This window comes from Lissotriton vulgaris, chromosome 8, assembly GCF_964263255.1.
Source record: "Lissotriton vulgaris chromosome 8, aLisVul1.2, whole genome shotgun sequence".
Lineage (NCBI taxonomy): Eukaryota > Metazoa > Chordata > Amphibia > Caudata > Salamandridae > Lissotriton > Lissotriton vulgaris.
Genome location: NC_141696.1, coordinates 154,570,646 through 154,588,892, shown reverse-complemented (window position 1 = coordinate 154,588,892; position 18,247 = coordinate 154,570,646). Strand labels below are relative to the sequence as shown.

Below are 18,247 nucleotides of genomic sequence, written 5' to 3'. Positions count from 1 at the left end.
TCCTGTGCAGTAGTTGTTTGTGTAGAGAGAGAGGTCGCAGGCAAGGTAATTTTGTGAGTAGGATACAGGACCCTAAATAGCTGGTGAGAGGTATGAGGTATTCTAAAAGCATAAAAATTGTACACCTGTGAAATGAAATGCTTTCACATGTGATCTTCTGTGTTTATTGTCCTGTGCATAAAGTTGCACCTTGTGTTTGAAGGTTTAAATTATTTCAGGCTTGCATGGAGGCAGAAATTTCTGAGTGACTTTTATACATTTCTTAAGACTCTGCACTGTCAGGATGGCCGAGTGGTCTAAGGCGCTGTGTTTAGGCCGCAGTCTCCTCTGGAGGCGTGGGTTCGAATCCCACTTCTGACATGACTTTTGGAGATGTAATCTCCTTTTTCAGGTTAACATCTGATGGAAGTTGCATCTGTTGGTCTTCACCTGGGATGTGATTCCGTCCTCATCTAGTCAAGAGAGCTGGGGTTTCTCATATATTTTGGTTGTATAAAGTCTTGCTGACAAAGTGCAGTCCTTACTATATGAGCATAGGACCCATGTAAGAGCTCATCTGGAAGAGTCATGCTCTTGTATGCCCTGGCCAGACAGGCCATGCAAATATGGAAGAATGCCTAGCATCTGGTAGACAGTTGGACTCCAGCACACTTACGGCAATTTCCTCAGGGCTGTGATCAGGGGCTGCTTAGATTTGCGTATTCCACCCTATGTTGTGACATTGAAATTCCTTGTTGAATTTGCTTTAGCTAGCCAAGAGGTGGCTGTTGACTCAATTTCAAAGCAGCTTTGGGCCTTTCAAGTGGCTGGTTAATAGCACTTTCTCTTTGTACGCCTTAAAGGTCTAAAGAGTTCTTCATAGGTACTGCTCTCTATGGATTGTTCAAAGATCTGTTGGAAGTACTTATAATAGGATAAATAAATTGAGGGCATGCCTCTTCGGTACCCCACTTGCATGGCTGTCTGGCCTGTGGAAGGTTCCACAAATGCAAGTCAGGATGGCCGAGTGGTCTAAGGCGCTGCGTTCAGGTCGCAGTCTCTTCTGGAGGTGTGGGTTCAAATCCCACTTCTGACAATTGTGTGTTTACTCTACTTTTTTCTTGGGAGAGAAAAAATCAGATCATTTCCCTCACATGGGCTTATATGGTTGTCTACTTGGAAAAGTGCAGTGAGTTTTTTTCTTGCTCTAGCCACTCATGACCTAAGTTGTGTGCTTTTTTTGGTTCACAATATCTTTCCCTCTCTGTAGATGATCAAGCAAATGTGGTCAGGATGGCCGAGTGGTCTAAGGCGCTGCGTTAAGGCCGCAGTCTCTCCTGGAGGCGTGGGTTCGAATCCCACTTCTGACAAAACTTTAAGTCCATTTTGTCTCTGAGTTCTTTTAGAATCTCAGCTAAAAATTGGCAGTGCATATAATATCTGAATAAGTAACAAACTTCAGTTTCAACTGCAAATTAATTTGCCCAATTCTGTCTTCAAGCTCGTATAATATTCTTCTAGCACTCGTGGTGTTTTATGTGTTTTTTGGGGGGTGCTTAAAAAGTCCCTTTTATTAATGAAATGGGTTACATTCAGTCTTGTGATATTTTTGGTTTCCAATAAGTAGATTGTTAATTTTATGTAACCTCATTTTCTAATGCTCCATTCAAGAGATGTTTCCACTATGAAATGCAGAGCAAGGGGAAAGAGCACAAGTGATAGAGCGAGTGAGTGAGAAGGGGTGTTGAGGAAGGAGAGAATGAAACAAAGACAGAGTGAGTGAACAGCAGGTAGGCCTAGAAGAGGAGACTAGAAGTGAAGGCGACATACTTTTCCCTGCTTTTGACCTCCCACCCATCCCAAACTGACCACAAACGTACCATCTATGCAACGTTGGTATGCAGAAATTCACGTCTCAGCCAGTGAGGGTAAGTCCCAGGCCAGGGGCTAGAGAGCAAAAGACTGCATGTGCTCAGACGTTCCCTGCTAGGGACAGTTGATCTGAAACAAGGTCTGCTCTCTTGTATCCAGCAAGGATCTAGAAATCCTGCATGAATCTGCAAGGCACAATGACAGCATACATTTGCATAATATGCCCCACCTTCTGCCTTCCTACTTCCTGTGCAGTAGTTGTTTGTGTAGAGAGAGAGGTCGCAGGCAAGGTAATTTTGTGAGTAGGATACAGGACCCTAAATAGCTGGTGAGAGGTATGAGGTATTCTAAAAGCATAAAAATTGTACACCTGTGAAATGAAATGCTTTCACATGTGATCTTCTGTGTTTATTGTCCTGTGCATAAAGTTGCACCTTGTGTTTGAAGGTTTAAATTATTTCAGGCTTGCATGGAGGCAGAAATTTCTGAGTGACTTTTATACATTTCTTAAGACTCTGCACTGTCAGGATGGCTGAGTGGTCTAAGGCGCTGTGTTTAGGCCGCAGTCTCCTCTGGAGGTGTGGGTTCGAATCCCACTACTGACATGACTTTTGGAGATGTAATCTCCTTTTTCAGGTTAACATCTGATGGAAGTTGCATCTGTTGGTCTTCACCTAGGATGTGATTCCGTCCTCATCTAGTCAAGAGAGCTGGGGTTTCTCATATATTTCGGTTGTATAAAGTCTTGCTGACAAAGTGCAGTCCTTACTATATGAGCATAGGACCCATGTAAGAGCTCATCTGGAAGAGTCATGCTCTTGTATGCCCTGGCCAGACAGGCCATGCAAATATGGAAGAATGCCTAGCATCTGGTAGACAGTTGGACTCCAGCACACTTACGGCAATTTCCTCAGGGCTGTGATCAGGGGCTGCTTAGATTTGCGTATTCCACCCTATGTTGTGACATTGAAATTCCTTGTTGAATTTGCTTTAGCTAGCCAAGAGGTGGCTGTTGACTCAATTTCAAAGCAGCTTTGGGCCTTTCAAGTGGCTGGTTAATAGCACTTTCTCTTTGTACGCCTTAAAGGTCTAAAGAGTTCTTCATAGGTACTGCTCTCTATGGATTGTTCAAAGATCTGTTGGAAGTACTTATAATAGGATAAATAAATTGAGGGCATGCCTTTTCGGTACCCCACTTGCATGGCTGTCTGGCCTGTGGAAGGTTCCACAAATGCAAGTCAGGATGGCCGAGTGGTCTAAGGCGCTGCGTTCAGGTCGCAGTCTTTTCTGGAGGCGTGGGTTCAAATCCCACTTCTGACAATTGTGTGTTTACTCTACTTTTTTCTTGAGAGAGAAAAAATCTGATCATTTCCCTCACATGGGCTTATATGGTTGTCTACTTGGAAAAGTGCAGTGAGTTTTTTTCTTGCTCTAGCCACTCATGACCTAAGATGTGTGCTTTTTTTGGTTCACAATATCTTTCCCTCTCTGTAGATGATCAAGCAAATGTGGTCAGGATGGCCGAGTGGTCTAAGGCGCTGCGTTAAGGCCGCAGTCTCTCCTGGAGGCGTGGGTTCAAATCCCACTTCTGACAAAACTTTAAGTCCATTTTGTCTCTGAGTTCTTTTAGAATCTCAGCTAAAAATTGGCAGTGCATATAATATCTGAATAAGTAACAAACTTCAGTTTCAACTGCAAATTAATTTGCCCAATTCTGTCTTCAAGCTCGTATAATATTCTTCTAGCACTCGTGGTGTTTTATGTGTTTTTTGGGGGGTGCTTAAAAAGTCCCTTTTATTAATGAAATGGGTTACATTCAGTCTTGTGATATTTTTGGTTTCCAATAAGTAGATTGTTAATTTTATGTAACCTCATTTTCTAATGCTCCATTCAAGAGATGTTTCCACTATGAAATGCAGAGCAAGGGGAAAGAGCACAAGTGATAGAGCGAGTGAGTGAGAAGGGGTGTTGAGGAAGGAGAGAATGAAACAAAGACAGAGTGAGTGAACGGCAGGTAGGCCTAGAAGAGGAGACTAGAAGTGAAGGCGACATACTTTTCCATGCTTTTGACCTCCCACCCATCCCAAACCGACCACAAACGTACCATCTATGCAACGTTGGTATGCAGAAATTCACGCCTCAGCCAGTGAGGGTAAGTCCCAGGCCAGGGGCTAGAGAGCAAAAGACTGCATGTGCTCAGACGTTCCCTGCTAGGGACAGTTGATCTGAAACAAGGTCTGCTCTCTTGTATCCAGCAAGGATCTAGAAATCCTGCATGAATCTGCAAGGCACAATGACAGCATACATTTGCATAATATGCCCCACCTTCTGCCTTCCTACTTCCTGTGCAGTAGTTGTTTGTGTAGAGAGAGAGGTCGCAGGCAAGGTAATTTTGTGAGTAGGATACAGGACCCTAAATAGCTGGTGAGAGGTATGAGGTATTCTAAAAGCATAAAAATTGTACACCTGTGAAATGAAATGCTTTCACATGTGATCTTCTGTGTTTATTGTCCTGTGCATAAAGTTGCACCTTGTGTTTGAAGGTTTAAATTATTTCAGGCTTGCATGGAGGCAGAAATTTCTGAGTGACTTTTATACATTTCTTAAGACTCTGCACTGTCAGGATGGCCGAGTGGTCTAAGGCGCTGTGTTTAGGCCGCAGTCTCCTCTGGAGGCGTGGGTTCGAATCCCACTTCTGACATGACTTTTGGAGATGTAATCTCCTTTTTCAGGTTAACATCTGATGGAAGTTGCATCTGTTGGTCTTCACCTGGGATGTGATTCCGTCCTCATCTAGTCAAGAGAGCTGGGGTTTCTCATATATTTCGGTTGTATAAAGTCTTGCTGACAAAGTGCCGTCCTTACTATATGAGCATAGGACCCATGTAAGAGCTCATCTGGAAGAGTCATGCTCTTGTATGCCCTGGCCAGACAGGCCATGCAAATATGGAAGAATGCCTAGCATCTGGTAGACAGTTGGACTCCAGCACACTTACGGCAATTTCCTCAGGGCTGTGATCAGGGGCTGCTTAGATTTGCGTATTCCACCCTATGTTGTGACATTGAAATTCCTTGTTGAATTTGCTTTAGCTAGCCAAGAGGTGGCTGTTGACTCAATTTCAAAGCAGCTTTGGGCCTTTCAAGTGGCTGGTTAATAGCACTTTCTCTTTGTACGCCTTAAAGGTCTAAAGAGTTCTTCATAGGTACTGCTCTCTATGGATTGTTCAAAGATCTGTTGGAAGTACTTATAATAGGATAAATAAATTGAGGGCATGCCTTTTCGGTACCCCACTTGCATGGCTGTCTGGCCTGTGGAAGGTTCCACAAATGCAAGTCAGGATGGCCGAGTGGTCTAAGGCGCTGCGTTCAGGTCGCAGTCTCTTCTGGAGGCGTGGGTTCAAATCCCACTTCTGACAATTGTGTGTTTACTCTACTTTTTTCTTGAGAGAGAAAAAAATCTGATCATTTCCCTCACATGGGCTTATATGGTTGTCTACTTGGAAAAGTGCAGTGAGTTTTTTTCTTGCTCTAGCCACTCATGACCTAAGATGTGTGCTTTTTTTGGTTCACAATATCTTTCCCTCTCTGTAGATGATCAAGCAAATGTGGTCAGGATGGCCGAGTGGTCTAAGGCGCTGCGTTAAGGCCGCAGTCTCTCCTGGAGGCGTGGGTTCGAATCCCACTTCTGACAAAACTTTAAGTCCATTTTGTCTCTGAGTTCTTTTAGAATCTCAGCTAAAAATTGGCAGTGCATATAATATCTGAATAAGTAAGAAACTTCAGTTTCAACTGCAAATTAATTTGCCCAATTCTGTCTTCAAGCTCGTATAATATTCTTCTAGCACTCGTGGTGTTTTATGTGTTTTTTGGGGGGTGCTTAAAAAGTCCCTTTTATTAATGAAATGGGTTACATTCAGTCTTGTGATATTTTTGGTTTCCAATAAGTAGATTGTTAATTTTATGTAACCTCATTTTCTAATGCTCCATTCAAGAGATGTTTCCACTATGAAATGCAGAGCAAGGAGAAAGAGCACAAGTGATAGTGCGAGTGAGTGAGAAGGGGTGTTGAGGAAGGAGAGAATGAAACAAAGACAGAGTGAGTGAACGGCAGGTAGGCCTAGAAGAGGAGACTAGAAGTGAAGGCGACATACTTTTCCCTGCTTTTGACCTCCCACCCATCCCAAACCGACCACAAACGTACCATCTATGCAACGTTGGTATGCAGAAATTCACGCCTCAGCCAGTGAGGGTAAGTCCCAGGCCAGGGGCTAGAGAGCAAAAGACTGCATGTGCTCAGACGTTCCCTGCTAGGGACAGTTGATCTGAAACAAGGTCTGCTCTCTTGTATCCAGCAAGGATCTATAAATCCTGCATGAATCTGCAAGGCACAATGACAGCATACATTTGCATAATATGCCCCACCTTCTGCCTTCCTACTTCCTGTGCAGTAGTTGTTTGTGTAGAGAGAGAGGTCGCAGGCAAGGTAATTTTGTGAGTAGGATACAGGACCCTAAATAGCTGGTGAGAGGTATGAGGTATTCTAAAAGCATAAAAATTGTACACCTGTGAAATGAAATGCTTTCACATGTGATCTTCTGTGTTTATTGTCCTGTGCATAAAGTTGCACCTTGTGTTTGAAGGTTTACATTATTTCAGGCTTGCATGGAGGCAGAAATTTCTGAGTGACTTTTATACATTTCTTAAGACTCTGCACTGTCAGGATGGCCGAGTGGTCTAAGGCGCTGTGTTTAGGCCGCAGTCTCCTCTGGAGGCGTGGGTTCGAATCCCACTTCTGACATGACTTTTGGAGATGTAATCTCCTTTTTCAGGTTAACATCTGATGGAAGTTGCATCTGTTGGTCTTCACCTGGGATGTGATTCCGTCCTCATCTAGTCAAGAGAGCTGGGGTTTCTCATATATTTTGGTTGTATAAAGTCTTGCTGACAAAGTGCAGTCCTTACTATATGAGCATAGGACCCATGTAAGAGCTCATCTGGAAGAGTCCTGCTCTTGTATGCCCTGGCCAGACAGGCCATGCAAATATGGAAGAATGCCTAGCATCTGGTAGACAGTTGGACTCCAGCACACTTACGGCAATTTCCTCAGGGCTGTGATCAGGGGCTGCTTAGATTTGCGTATTCCACCCTATGTTGTGACATTGAAATTCCTTGTTGAATTTGCTTTAGCTAGCCAAGAGGTGGCTGTTGACTCAATTTCAAAGCAGCTTTGGGCCTTTCAAGTGGCTGGTTAATAGCACTTTCTCTTTGTACGCCTTAAAGGTCTAAAGAGTTCTTCATAGGTACTGCTCTCTATGGATTGTTCAAAGATCTGTTGGAAGTACTTATAATAGGATAAATAAATTGAGGGCATGCCTCTTCGGTACCCCACTTGCATGGCTGTCTGGCCTGTGGAAGGTTCCACAAATGCAAGTCAGGATGGCCGAGTGGTCTAAGGCGCTGCGTTCAGGTCGCAGTCTCTTCTGGAGGCGTGGGTTCAAATCCCACTTCTGACAATTGTGTGTTTACTCTACTTTTTTCTTGGGAGAGAAAAAATCAGATCATTTCCCTCACATGGGCTTATATGGTTGTCTACTTGGAAAAGTGCAGTGAGTTTTTTTCTTGCTCTAGCCACTCATGACCTAAGTTGTGTGCTTTTTTTGGTTCACAATATCTTTCCCTCTCTGTAGATGATCAAGCAAATGTGGTCAGGATGGCCGAGTGGTCTAAGGCGCTGCGTTAAGGCCGCAGTCTCTCCTGGAGGCGTGGGTTCGAATCCCACTTCTGACAAAACTTTAAGTCCATTTTGTCTCTGAGTTCTTTTAGAATCTCAGCTAAAAATTGGCAGTGCATATAATATCTGAATAAGTAACAAACTTCAGTTTCAACTGCAAATTAATTTGCCCAATTCTGTCTTCAAGCTCGTATAATATTCTTCTAGCACTCGTGGTGTTTTATGTGTTTTTTGGGGGGTGCTTAAAAAGTCCCTTTTATTAATGAAATGGGTTACATTCAGTCTTGTGATATTTTTGGTTTCCAATAAGTAGATTGTTAATTTTATGTAACCTCATTTTCTAATGCTCCATTCAAGAGATGTTTCCACTATGAAATGCAGAGCAAGGGGAAAGAGCACAAGTGATAGAGCGAGTGAGTGAGAAGGGGTGTTGAGGAAGGAGAGAATGAAACAAAGACAGAGTGAGTGAACAGCAGGTAGGCCTAGAAGAGGAGACTAGAAGTGAAGGCGACATACTTTTCCCTGCTTTTGACCTCCCACCCATCCCAAACTGACCACAAACGTACCATCTATGCAACGTTGGTATGCAGAAATTCACGTCTCAGCCAGTGAGGGTAAGTCCCAGGCCAGGGGCTAGAGAGCAAAAGACTGCATGTGCTCAGACGTTCCCTGCTAGGGACAGTTGATCTGAAACAAGGTCTGCTCTCTTGTATCCAGCAAGGATCTAGAAATCCTGCATGAATCTGCAAGGCACAATGACAGCATACATTTGCATAATATGCCCCACCTTCTGCCTTCCTACTTCCTGTGCAGTAGTTGTTTGTGTAGAGAGAGAGGTCGCAGGCAAGGTAATTTTGTGAGTAGGATACAGGACCCTAAATAGCTGGTGAGAGGTATGAGGTATTCTAAAAGCATAAAAATTGTACACCTGTGAAATGAAATGCTTTCACATGTGATCTTCTGTGTTTATTGTCCTGTGCATAAAGTTGCACCTTGTGTTTGAAGGTTTAAATTATTTCAGGCTTGCATGGAGGCAGAAATTTCTGAGTGACTTTTATACATTTCTTAAGACTCTGCACTGTCAGGATGGCTGAGTGGTCGAAGGCGCTGTGTTTAGGCCGCAGTCTCCTCTGGAGGTGTGGGTTCGAATCCCACTACTGACATGACTTTTGGAGATGTAATCTCCTTTTTCAGGTTAACATCTGATGGAAGTTGCATCTGTTGGTCTTCACCTAGGATGTGATTCCGTCCTCATCTAGTCAAGAGAGCTGGGGTTTCTCATATATTTCGGTTGTATAAAGTCTTGCTGACAAAGTGCAGTCCTTACTATATGAGCATAGGACCCATGTAAGAGCTCATCTGGAAGAGTCATGCTCTTGTATGCCCTGGCCAGACAGGCCATGCAAATATGGAAGAATGCCTAGCATCTGGTAGACAGTTGGACTCCAGCACACTTACGGCAATTTCCTCAGGGCTGTGATCAGGGGCTGCTTAGATTTGCGTATTCCACCCTATGTTGTGACATTGAAATTCCTTGTTGAATTTGCTTTAGCTAGCCAAGAGGTGGCTGTTGACTCAATTTCAAAGCAGCTTTGGGCCTTTCAAGTGGCTGGTTAATAGCACTTTCTCTTTGTACGCCTTAAAGGTCTAAAGAGTTCTTCATAGGTACTGCTCTCTATGGATTGTTCAAAGATCTGTTGGAAGTACTTATAATAGGATAAATAAATTGAGGGCATGCCTTTTCGGTACCCCACTTGCATGGCTGTCTGGCCTGTGGAAGGTTCCACAAATGCAAGTCAGGATGGCCGAGTGGTCTAAGGCGCTGCGTTCAGGTCGCAGTCTTTTCTGGAGGCGTGGGTTCAAATCCCACTTCTGACAATTGTGTGTTTACTCTACTTTTTTCTTGAGAGAGAAAAAATCTGATCATTTCCCTCACATGGGCTTATATGGTTGTCTACTTGGAAAAGTGCAGTGAGTTTTTTTCTTGCTCTAGCCACTCATGACCTAAGATGTGTGCTTTTTTTGGTTCACAATATCTTTCCCTCTCTGTAGATGATCAAGCAAATGTGGTCAGGATGGCCGAGTGGTCTAAGGCGCTGCGTTAAGGCCGCAGTCTCTCCTGGAGGCGTGGGTTCGAATCCCACTTCTGACAAAACTTTAAGTCCATTTTGTCTCTGAGTTCTTTTAGAATCTCAGCTAAAAATTGGCAGTGCATATAATATCTGAATAAGTAACAAACTTCAGTTTCAACTGCAAATTAATTTGCCCAATTCTGTCTTCAAGCTCGTATAATATTCTTCTAGCACTCGTGGTGTTTTATGTGTTTTTTGGGGGGTGCTTAAAAAGTCCCTTTTATTAATGAAATGGGTTACATTCAGTCTTGTGATATTTTTGGTTTCCAATAAGTAGATTGTTAATTTTATGTAACCTCATTTTCTAATGCTCCATTCAAGAGATGTTTCCACTATGAAATGCAGAGCAAGGGGAAAGAGCAAAAGTGATAGAGCGAGTGAGTGAGAAGGGGTGTTGAGGAAGGAGAGAATGAAACAAAGACAGAGTGAGTGAACAGCAGGTAGGCCTAGAAGAGGAGACTAGAAGTGAAGGCGACATACTTTTCCCTGCTTTTGACCTCCCACCCATCCCAAACTGACCACAAACGTACCATCTATGCAACGTTGGTATGCAGAAATTCACGTCTCAGCCAGTGAGGGTAAGTCCCAGGCCAGGGGCTAGAGAGCAAAAGACTGCATGTGCTCAGACGTTCCCTGCTAGGGACAGTTGATCTGAAACAAGGTCTGCTCTCTTGTATCCAGCAAGGATCTATAAATCCTGCATGAATCTGCAAGGCACAATGACAGCATACATTTGCATAATATGCCCCACCTTCTGCCTTCCTACTTCCTGTGCAGTAGTTGTTTGTGTAGAGAGAGAGGTCGCAGGCAAGGTAATTTTGTGAGTAGGATACAGGACCCTAAATAGCTGGTGAGAGGTATGAGGTATTCTAAAAGCATAAAAATTGTACACCTGTGAAATGAAATGCTTTCACATGTGATCTTCTGTGTTTATTGTCCTGTGCATAAAGTTGCACCTTGTGTTTGAAGGTTTAAATTATTTCAGGCTTGCATGGAGGCAGAAATTTCTGAGTGACTTTTATACATTTCTTAAGACTCTGCACTGTCAGCATGGCCGAGTGGTCTAAGGCGCTGTGTTTAGACCGCAGTCTCTTCTGGAGGCGTGGGTTCAAATCCCACTTCTGACATGACTTTTGGAGATGTAATCTCCTTTTTCAGGTTAACATCTGATGGAAGTTGCATCTGTTGGTCTTCACCTAGGATGTGATTCCGTCCTCATCTAGTCAAGAGAGCTGGGGTTTCTCATATATTTCGGTTGTATAAAGTCTTGCTGACAAAGTGCAGTCCTTACTATATGAGCATAGGACCCATGTAAGAGCTCATCTGGAAGAGTCATGCTCTTGTATGCCCTGGCCAGACAGGCCATGCAAATATGGAAGAATGCCTAGCATCTGGTAGACAGTTGGACTCCAGCACACTTACGGCAATTTCCTCAGGGCTGTGATCAGGGGCTGCTTAGATTTGCGTATTCCACCCTATGTTGTGACATTGAAATTCCTTGTTGAATTTGCTTTAGCTAGCCAAGAGGTGGCTGTTGACTCAATTTCAAAGCAGCTTTGGGCCTTTCAAGTGGCTGGTTAATAGCACTTTCTCTTTGTACGCCTTAAAGGTCTAAAGAGTTCTTCATAGGTACTGCTCTCTATGGATTGTTCAAAGATCTGTTGGAAGTACTTATAATAGGATAAATAAATTGAGGGCATGCCTTTTCGGTACCCCACTTGCATGGCTGTCTGGCCTGTGGAAGGTTCCACAAATGCAAGTCAGGATGGCCGAGTGGTCTAAGGCGCTGCGTTCAGATCGCAGTCTTTTCTGGAGGCGTGGGTTCAAATCCCACTTCTGACAATTGTGTGTTTACTCTACTTTTTTCTTGAGAGAGAAAAAATCTGATCATTTCCCTCACATGGGCTTATATGGTTGTCTACTTGGAAAAGTGCAGTGAGTTTTTTTCTTGCTCTAGCCACTCATGACCTAAGATGTGTGCTTTTTTTGGTTCACAATATCTTTCCCTCTCTGTAGATGATCAAGCAAATGTGGTCAGGATGGCCGAGTGGTCTAAGGCGCTGCGTTAAGGCCGCAGTCTCTCCTGGAGGCGTGGGTTCGAATCCCACTTCTGACAAAACTTTAAGTCCATTTTGTCTCTGAGTTCTTTTAGAATCTCAGCTAAAAATTGGCAGTGCATATAATATCTGAATAAGTAACAAACTTCAGTTTCAACTGCAAATTAATTTGCCCAATTCTGTCTTCAAGCTCGTATAATATTCTTCTAGCACTCGTGGTGTTTTATGTGTTTTTTGGGGGGTGCTTAAAAAGTCCCTTTTATTAATGAAATGGGTTACATTCAGTCTTGTGATATTTTTGGTTTCCAATAAGTAGATTGTTAATTTTATGTAACCTCATTTTCTAATGCTCCATTCAAGAGATGTTTCCACTATGAAATGCAGAGCAAGGGGAAAGAGCACAAGTGATAGAGCGAGTGAGTGAGAAGGGGTGTTGAGGAAGGAGAGAATGAAACAAAGACAGAGTGAGTGAACGGCAGGTAGGCCTAGAAGAGGAGACTAGAAGTGAAGGCGACATACTTTTCCATGCTTTTGACCTCCCACCCATCCCAAACCGACCACAAACGTACCATCTATGCAACGTTGGTATGCAGAAATTCACGCCTCAGCCAGTGAGGGTAAGTCCCAGGCCAGGGGCTAGAGAGCAAAAGACTGCATGTGCTCAGACGTTCCCTGCTAGGGACAGTTGATCTGAAACAAGGTCTGCTCTCTTGTATCCAGCAAGGATCTAGAAATCCTGCATGAATCTGCAAGGCACAATGACAGCATACATTTGCATAATATGCCCCACATTCTGCCTTCCTACTTCCTGTGCAGTAGTTGTTTGTGTAGAGAGAGAGGTCGCAGGCAAGGTAATTTTGTGAGTAGGATACAGGACCCTAAATAGCTGGTGAGAGGTATGAGGTATTTTAAAAGCATAAAAATTGTACACCTGTGAAATGAAATGCTTTCACATGTGATCTTCTGTGTTTATTGTCCTGTGCATAAAGTTGCACCTTGTGTTTGAAGGTTTAAATTAGTTCAGGCTTGCATGGAGGCAGAAATTTCTGAGTGACTTTTATACATTTCTTAAGACTCTGCATTGTCAGGATGGCCGAGTGGTCTAAGGCGCTGTGTTTAGGCTGCAGTCTCCTCTGGAGGCGTGGGTTCGAATCCCACTTCTGACATGACTTTTGGAGATGTAATCTCCTTTTTCAGGTTAACATCTGATGGAAGTTGCATCTGTTGGTCTTCACCTGGGATGTGATTCCGTCCTCATCTAGTCAAGAGAGCTGGGGTTTCTCATATATTTCGGTTGTATAAAGTCTTGCTGACAAAGTGCAGTCCTTACTATATGAGCATAGGACCCATGTAAGAGCTCATCTGGAAGAGTCATGCTCTTGTATGCCCTGGCCAGACAGGCCATGCAAATATGGAAGAATGCCTAGCATCTGGTAGACAGTTGGACTCCAGCACACTTACGGCAATTTCCTCAGGGCTGTGATCAGGGGCTGCTTAGATTTGCGTATTCCACCCTATGTTGTGACATTGAAATTCCTTGTTGAATTTGCTTTAGCTAGCCAAGAGGTGGCTGTTGACTCAATTTCAAAGCAGCTTTGGGCCTTTCAAGTGGCTGGTTAATAGCACTTTCTCTTTGTACGCCTTAAAGGTCTAAAGAGTTCTTCATAGGTACTGCTCTCTATGGATTGTTCAAAGATCTGTTGGAAGTACTTATAATAGGATAAATAAATTGAGGGCATGCCTTTTCGGTACCCCACTTGCATGGCTGTCTGGCCTGTGGAAGGTTCCACAAATGCAAGTCAGGATGGCCGAGTGGTCTAAGGCGCTGCGTTCAGGTCGCAGTCTCTTCTGGAGGCGTGGGTTCAAATCCCACTTCTGACAATTGTGTGTTTACTCTACTTTTTTCTTGAGAGAGAAAAAAATCTGATCATTTCCCTCACATGGGCTTATATGGTTGTCTACTTGGAAAAGTGCAGTGAGTTTTTTTCTTGCTCTAGCCACTCATGACCTAAGATGTGTGCTTTTTTTGGTTCACAATATCTTTCCCTCTCTGTAGATGATCAAGCAAATGTGGTCAGGATGGCCGAGTGGTCTAAGGCGCTGCGTTAAGGCCGCAGTCTCTCCTGGAGGCGTGGGTTCGAATCCCACTTCTGACAAAACTTTAAGTCCATTTTGTCTCTGAGTTCTTTTAGAATCTCAGCTAAAAATTGGCAGTGCATATAATATCTGAATAAGTAAGAAACTTCAGTTTCAACTGCAAATTAATTTGCCCAATTCTGTCTTCAAGCTCGTATAATATTCTTCTAGCACTCGTGGTGTTTTATGTGTTTTTTGGGGGGTGCTTAAAAAGTCCCTTTTATTAATGAAATGGGTTACATTCAGTCTTGTGATATTTTTGGTTTCCAATAAGTAGATTGTTAATTTTATGTAACCTCATTTTCTAATGCTCCATTCAAGAGATGTTTCCACTATGAAATGCAGAGCAAGGAGAAAGAGCACAAGTGATAGTGCGAGTGAGTGAGAAGGGGTGTTGAGGAAGGAGAGAATGAAACAAAGACAGAGTGAGTGAACGGCAGGTAGGCCTAGAAGAGGAGACTAGAAGTGAAGGCGACATACTTTTCCCTGCTTTTGACCTCCCACCCATCCCAAACCGACCACAAACGTACCATCTATGCAACGTTGGTATGCAGAAATTCACGCCTCAGCCAGTGAGGGTAAGTCCCAGGCCAGGGGCTAGAGAGCAAAAGACTGCATGTGCTCAGACGTTCCCTGCTAGGGACAGTTGATCTGAAACAAGGTCTGCTCTCTTGTATCCAGCAAGGATCTATAAATCCTGCATGAATCTGCAAGGCACAATGACAGCATACATTTGCATAATATGCCCCACCTTCTGCCTTCCTACTTCCTGTGCAGTAGTTGTTTGTGTAGAGAGAGAGGTCGCAGGCAAGGTAATTTTGTGAGTAGGATACAGGACCCTAAATAGCTGGTGAGAGGTATGAGGTATTCTAAAAGCATAAAAATTGTACACCTGTGAAATGAAATGCTTTCACATGTGATCTTCTGTGTTTATTGTCCTGTGCATAAAGTTGCACCTTGTGTTTGAAGGTTTACATTATTTCAGGCTTGCATGGAGGCAGAAATTTCTGAGTGACTTTTATACATTTCTTAAGACTCTGCACTGTCAGGATGGCCGAGTGGTCTAAGGCGCTGTGTTTAGGCCGCAGTCTCCTCTGGAGGCGTGGGTTCGAATCCCACTTCTGACATGACTTTTGGAGATGTAATCTCCTTTTTCAGGTTAACATCTGATGGAAGTTGCATCTGTTGGTCTTCACCTGGGATGTGATTCCGTCCTCATCTAGTCAAGAGAGCTGGGGTTTCTCATATATTTTGGTTGTATAAAGTCTTGCTGACAAAGTGCAGTCCTTACTATATGAGCATAGGACCCATGTAAGAGCTCATCTGGAAGAGTCCTGCTCTTGTATGCCCTGGCCAGACAGGCCATGCAAATATGGAAGAATGCCTAGCATCTGGTAGACAGTTGGACTCCAGCACACTTACGGCAATTTCCTCAGGGCTGTGATCAGGGGCTGCTTAGATTTGCGTATTCCACCCTATGTTGTGACATTGAAATTCCTTGTTGAATTTGCTTTAGCTAGCCAAGAGGTGGCTGTTGACTCAATTTCAAAGCAGCTTTGGGCCTTTCAAGTGGCTGGTTAATAGCACTTTCTCTTTGTACGCCTTAAAGGTCTAAAGAGTTCTTCATAGGTACTGCTCTCTATGGATTGTTCAAAGATCTGTTGGAAGTACTTATAATAGGATAAATAAATTGAGGGCATGCCTCTTCGGTACCCCACTTGCATGGCTGTCTGGCCTGTGGAAGGTTCCACAAATGCAAGTCAGGATGGCCGAGTGGTCTAAGGCGCTGCGTTCAGGTCGCAGTCTCTTCTGGAGGCGTGGGTTCAAATCCCACTTCTGACAATTGTGTGTTTACTCTACTTTTTTCTTGGGAGAGAAAAAATCAGATCATTTCCCTCACATGGGCTTATATGGTTGTCTACTTGGAAAAGTGCAGTGAGTTTTTTTCTTGCTCTAGCCACTCATGACCTAAGTTGTGTGCTTTTTTTGGTTCACAATATCTTTCCCTCTCTGTAGATGATCAAGCAAATGTGGTCAGGATGGCCGAGTGGTCTAAGGCGCTGCGTTAAGGCCGCAGTCTCTCCTGGAGGCGTGGGTTCGAATCCCACTTCTGACAAAACTTTAAGTCCATTTTGTCTCTGAGTTCTTTTAGAATCTCAGCTAAAAATTGGCAGTGCATATAATATCTGAATAAGTAACAAACTTCAGTTTCAACTGCAAATTAATTTGCCCAATTCTGTCTTCAAGCTCGTATAATATTCTTCTAGCACTCGTGGTGTTTTATGTGTTTTTTGGGGGGTGCTTAAAAAGTCCCTTTTATTAATGAAATGGGTTACATTCAGTCTTGTGATATTTTTGGTTTCCAATAAGTAGATTGTTAATTTTATGTAACCTCATTTTCTAATGCTCCATTCAAGAGATGTTTCCACTATGAAATGCAGAGCAAGGGGAAAGAGCACAAGTGATAGAGCGAGTGAGTGAGAAGGGGTGTTGAGGAAGGAGAGAATGAAACAAAGACAGAGTGAGTGAACAGCAGGTAGGCCTAGAAGAGGAGACTAGAAGTGAAGGCGACATACTTTTCCCTGCTTTTGACCTCCCACCCATCCCAAACTGACCACAAACGTACCATCTATGCAACGTTGGTATGCAGAAATTCACGTCTCAGCCAGTGAGGGTAAGTCCCAGGCCAGGGGCTAGAGAGCAAAAGACTGCATGTGCTCAGACGTTCCCTGCTAGGGACAGTTGATCTGAAACAAGGTCTGCTCTCTTGTATCCAGCAAGGATCTAGAAATCCTGCATGAATCTGCAAGGCACAATGACAGCATACATTTGCATAATATGCCCCACCTTCTGCCTTCCTACTTCCTGTGCAGTAGTTGTTTGTGTAGAGAGAGAGGTCGCAGGCAAGGTAATTTTGTGAGTAGGATACAGGACCCTAAATAGCTGGTGAGAGGTATGAGGTATTCTAAAAGCATAAAAATTGTACACCTGTGAAATGAAATGCTTTCACATGTGATCTTCTGTGTTTATTGTCCTGTGCATAAAGTTGCACCTTGTGTTTGAAGGTTTAAATTATTTCAGGCTTGCATGGAGGCAGAAATTTCTGAGTGACTTTTATACATTTCTTAAGACTCTGCACTGTCAGGATGGCTGAGTGGTCGAAGGCGCTGTGTTTAGGCCGCAGTCTCCTCTGGAGGTGTGGGTTCGAATCCCACTACTGACATGACTTTTGGAGATGTAATCTCCTTTTTCAGGTTAACATCTGATGGAAGTTGCATCTGTTGGTCTTCACCTAGGATGTGATTCCGTCCTCATCTAGTCAAGAGAGCTGGGGTTTCTCATATATTTCGGTTGTATAAAGTCTTGCTGACAAAGTGCAGTCCTTACTATATGAGCATAGGACCCATGTAAGAGCTCATCTGGAAGAGTCATGCTCTTGTATGCCCTGGCCAGACAGGCCATGCAAATATGGAAGAATGCCTAGCATCTGGTAGACAGTTGGACTCCAGCACACTTACGGCAATTTCCTCAGGGCTGTGATCAGGGGCTGCTTAGATTTGCGTATTCCACCCTATGTTGTGACATTGAAATTCCTTGTTGAATTTGCTTTAGCTAGCCAAGAGGTGGCTGTTGACTCAATTTCAAAGCAGCTTTGGGCCTTTCAAGTGGCTGGTTAATAGCACTTTCTCTTTGTACGCCTTAAAGGTCTAAAGAGTTCTTCATAGGTACTGCTCTCTATGGATTGTTCAAAGATCTGTTGGAAGTACTTATAATAGGATAAATAAATTGAGGGCATGCCTTTTCGGTACCCCACTTGCATGGCTGTCTGGCCTGTGGAAGGTTCCACAAATGCAAGTCAGGATGGCCGAGTGGTCTAAGGCGCTGCGTTCAGGTCGCAGTCTTTTCTGGAGGCGTGGGTTCAAATCCCACTTCTGACAATTGTGTGTTTACTCTACTTTTTTCTTGAGAGAGAAAAAATCTGATCATTTCCCTCACATGGGCTTATATGGTTGTCTACTTGGAAAAGTGCAGTGAGTTTTTTTCTTGCTCTAGCCACTCATGACCTAAGATGTGTGCTTTTTTTGGTTCACAATATCTTTCCCTCTCTGTAGATGATCAAGCAAATGTGGTCAGGATGGCCGAGTGGTCTAAGGCGCTGCGTTAAGGCCGCAGTCTCTCCTGGAGGCGTGGGTTCGAATCCCACTTCTGACAAAACTTTAAGTCCATTTTGTCTCTGAGTTCTTTTAGAATCTCAGCTAAAAATTGGCAGTGCATATAATATCTGAATAAGTAACAAACTTCAGTTTCAACTGCAAATTAATTTGCCCAATTCTGTCTTC

At 43.5% G+C, this 18,247-nt stretch overlaps 23 non-coding genes across 23 annotated transcripts; all 23 read left to right on the top strand.

Annotated features, from left to right (window-relative positions):
- The first annotated feature begins 277 nt into the window (after positions 1-277).
- Positions 278-360, top strand: TRNAL-UAG (transfer RNA leucine (anticodon UAG)). The gene has a single exon. It is a non-coding gene; the product is annotated as a tRNA-Leu (tRNA).
- Positions 361-992: 632 nt separating this feature from the next.
- TRNAL-CAG (transfer RNA leucine (anticodon CAG)) lies at positions 993-1,075 on the top strand. Its single transcript has one exon. It is a non-coding gene; the product is annotated as a tRNA-Leu (tRNA).
- Positions 1,076-1,266: 191 nt separating this feature from the next.
- TRNAL-AAG (transfer RNA leucine (anticodon AAG)) lies at positions 1,267-1,349 on the top strand. The gene has a single exon. It is a non-coding gene; the product is annotated as a tRNA-Leu (tRNA).
- A 1,739-nt stretch (positions 1,350-3,088) lies between these two features.
- TRNAL-CAG (transfer RNA leucine (anticodon CAG)) lies at positions 3,089-3,171 on the top strand. Its single transcript has one exon. It is a non-coding gene; the product is annotated as a tRNA-Leu (tRNA).
- A 191-nt stretch (positions 3,172-3,362) lies between these two features.
- TRNAL-AAG (transfer RNA leucine (anticodon AAG)) lies at positions 3,363-3,445 on the top strand. Its single transcript has one exon. It is a non-coding gene; the product is annotated as a tRNA-Leu (tRNA).
- Positions 3,446-4,469: 1,024 nt separating this feature from the next.
- Positions 4,470-4,552, top strand: TRNAL-UAG (transfer RNA leucine (anticodon UAG)). Its single transcript has one exon. It is a non-coding gene; the product is annotated as a tRNA-Leu (tRNA).
- Positions 4,553-5,184: 632 nt separating this feature from the next.
- TRNAL-CAG (transfer RNA leucine (anticodon CAG)) lies at positions 5,185-5,267 on the top strand. The gene has a single exon. It is a non-coding gene; the product is annotated as a tRNA-Leu (tRNA).
- A 192-nt stretch (positions 5,268-5,459) lies between these two features.
- TRNAL-AAG (transfer RNA leucine (anticodon AAG)) lies at positions 5,460-5,542 on the top strand. The gene has a single exon. It is a non-coding gene; the product is annotated as a tRNA-Leu (tRNA).
- A 1,024-nt stretch (positions 5,543-6,566) lies between these two features.
- On the top strand, positions 6,567-6,649 carry TRNAL-UAG (transfer RNA leucine (anticodon UAG)). The gene has a single exon. It is a non-coding gene; the product is annotated as a tRNA-Leu (tRNA).
- A 632-nt stretch (positions 6,650-7,281) lies between these two features.
- Positions 7,282-7,364, top strand: TRNAL-CAG (transfer RNA leucine (anticodon CAG)). The gene has a single exon. It is a non-coding gene; the product is annotated as a tRNA-Leu (tRNA).
- A 191-nt stretch (positions 7,365-7,555) lies between these two features.
- TRNAL-AAG (transfer RNA leucine (anticodon AAG)) lies at positions 7,556-7,638 on the top strand. The gene has a single exon. It is a non-coding gene; the product is annotated as a tRNA-Leu (tRNA).
- Positions 7,639-9,377: 1,739 nt separating this feature from the next.
- TRNAL-CAG (transfer RNA leucine (anticodon CAG)) lies at positions 9,378-9,460 on the top strand. Its single transcript has one exon. It is a non-coding gene; the product is annotated as a tRNA-Leu (tRNA).
- A 191-nt stretch (positions 9,461-9,651) lies between these two features.
- Positions 9,652-9,734, top strand: TRNAL-AAG (transfer RNA leucine (anticodon AAG)). The gene has a single exon. It is a non-coding gene; the product is annotated as a tRNA-Leu (tRNA).
- Positions 9,735-11,473: 1,739 nt separating this feature from the next.
- TRNAL-CAG (transfer RNA leucine (anticodon CAG)) lies at positions 11,474-11,556 on the top strand. The gene has a single exon. It is a non-coding gene; the product is annotated as a tRNA-Leu (tRNA).
- Positions 11,557-11,747: 191 nt separating this feature from the next.
- On the top strand, positions 11,748-11,830 carry TRNAL-AAG (transfer RNA leucine (anticodon AAG)). Its single transcript has one exon. It is a non-coding gene; the product is annotated as a tRNA-Leu (tRNA).
- Positions 11,831-12,854: 1,024 nt separating this feature from the next.
- TRNAL-UAG (transfer RNA leucine (anticodon UAG)) lies at positions 12,855-12,937 on the top strand. Its single transcript has one exon. It is a non-coding gene; the product is annotated as a tRNA-Leu (tRNA).
- A 632-nt stretch (positions 12,938-13,569) lies between these two features.
- On the top strand, positions 13,570-13,652 carry TRNAL-CAG (transfer RNA leucine (anticodon CAG)). Its single transcript has one exon. It is a non-coding gene; the product is annotated as a tRNA-Leu (tRNA).
- Positions 13,653-13,844: 192 nt separating this feature from the next.
- TRNAL-AAG (transfer RNA leucine (anticodon AAG)) lies at positions 13,845-13,927 on the top strand. Its single transcript has one exon. It is a non-coding gene; the product is annotated as a tRNA-Leu (tRNA).
- Positions 13,928-14,951: 1,024 nt separating this feature from the next.
- TRNAL-UAG (transfer RNA leucine (anticodon UAG)) lies at positions 14,952-15,034 on the top strand. The gene has a single exon. It is a non-coding gene; the product is annotated as a tRNA-Leu (tRNA).
- A 632-nt stretch (positions 15,035-15,666) lies between these two features.
- On the top strand, positions 15,667-15,749 carry TRNAL-CAG (transfer RNA leucine (anticodon CAG)). Its single transcript has one exon. It is a non-coding gene; the product is annotated as a tRNA-Leu (tRNA).
- A 191-nt stretch (positions 15,750-15,940) lies between these two features.
- On the top strand, positions 15,941-16,023 carry TRNAL-AAG (transfer RNA leucine (anticodon AAG)). The gene has a single exon. It is a non-coding gene; the product is annotated as a tRNA-Leu (tRNA).
- Positions 16,024-17,762: 1,739 nt separating this feature from the next.
- On the top strand, positions 17,763-17,845 carry TRNAL-CAG (transfer RNA leucine (anticodon CAG)). The gene has a single exon. It is a non-coding gene; the product is annotated as a tRNA-Leu (tRNA).
- Positions 17,846-18,036: 191 nt separating this feature from the next.
- TRNAL-AAG (transfer RNA leucine (anticodon AAG)) lies at positions 18,037-18,119 on the top strand. Its single transcript has one exon. It is a non-coding gene; the product is annotated as a tRNA-Leu (tRNA).
- The last annotated feature ends 128 nt before the right edge of the window (positions 18,120-18,247 follow it).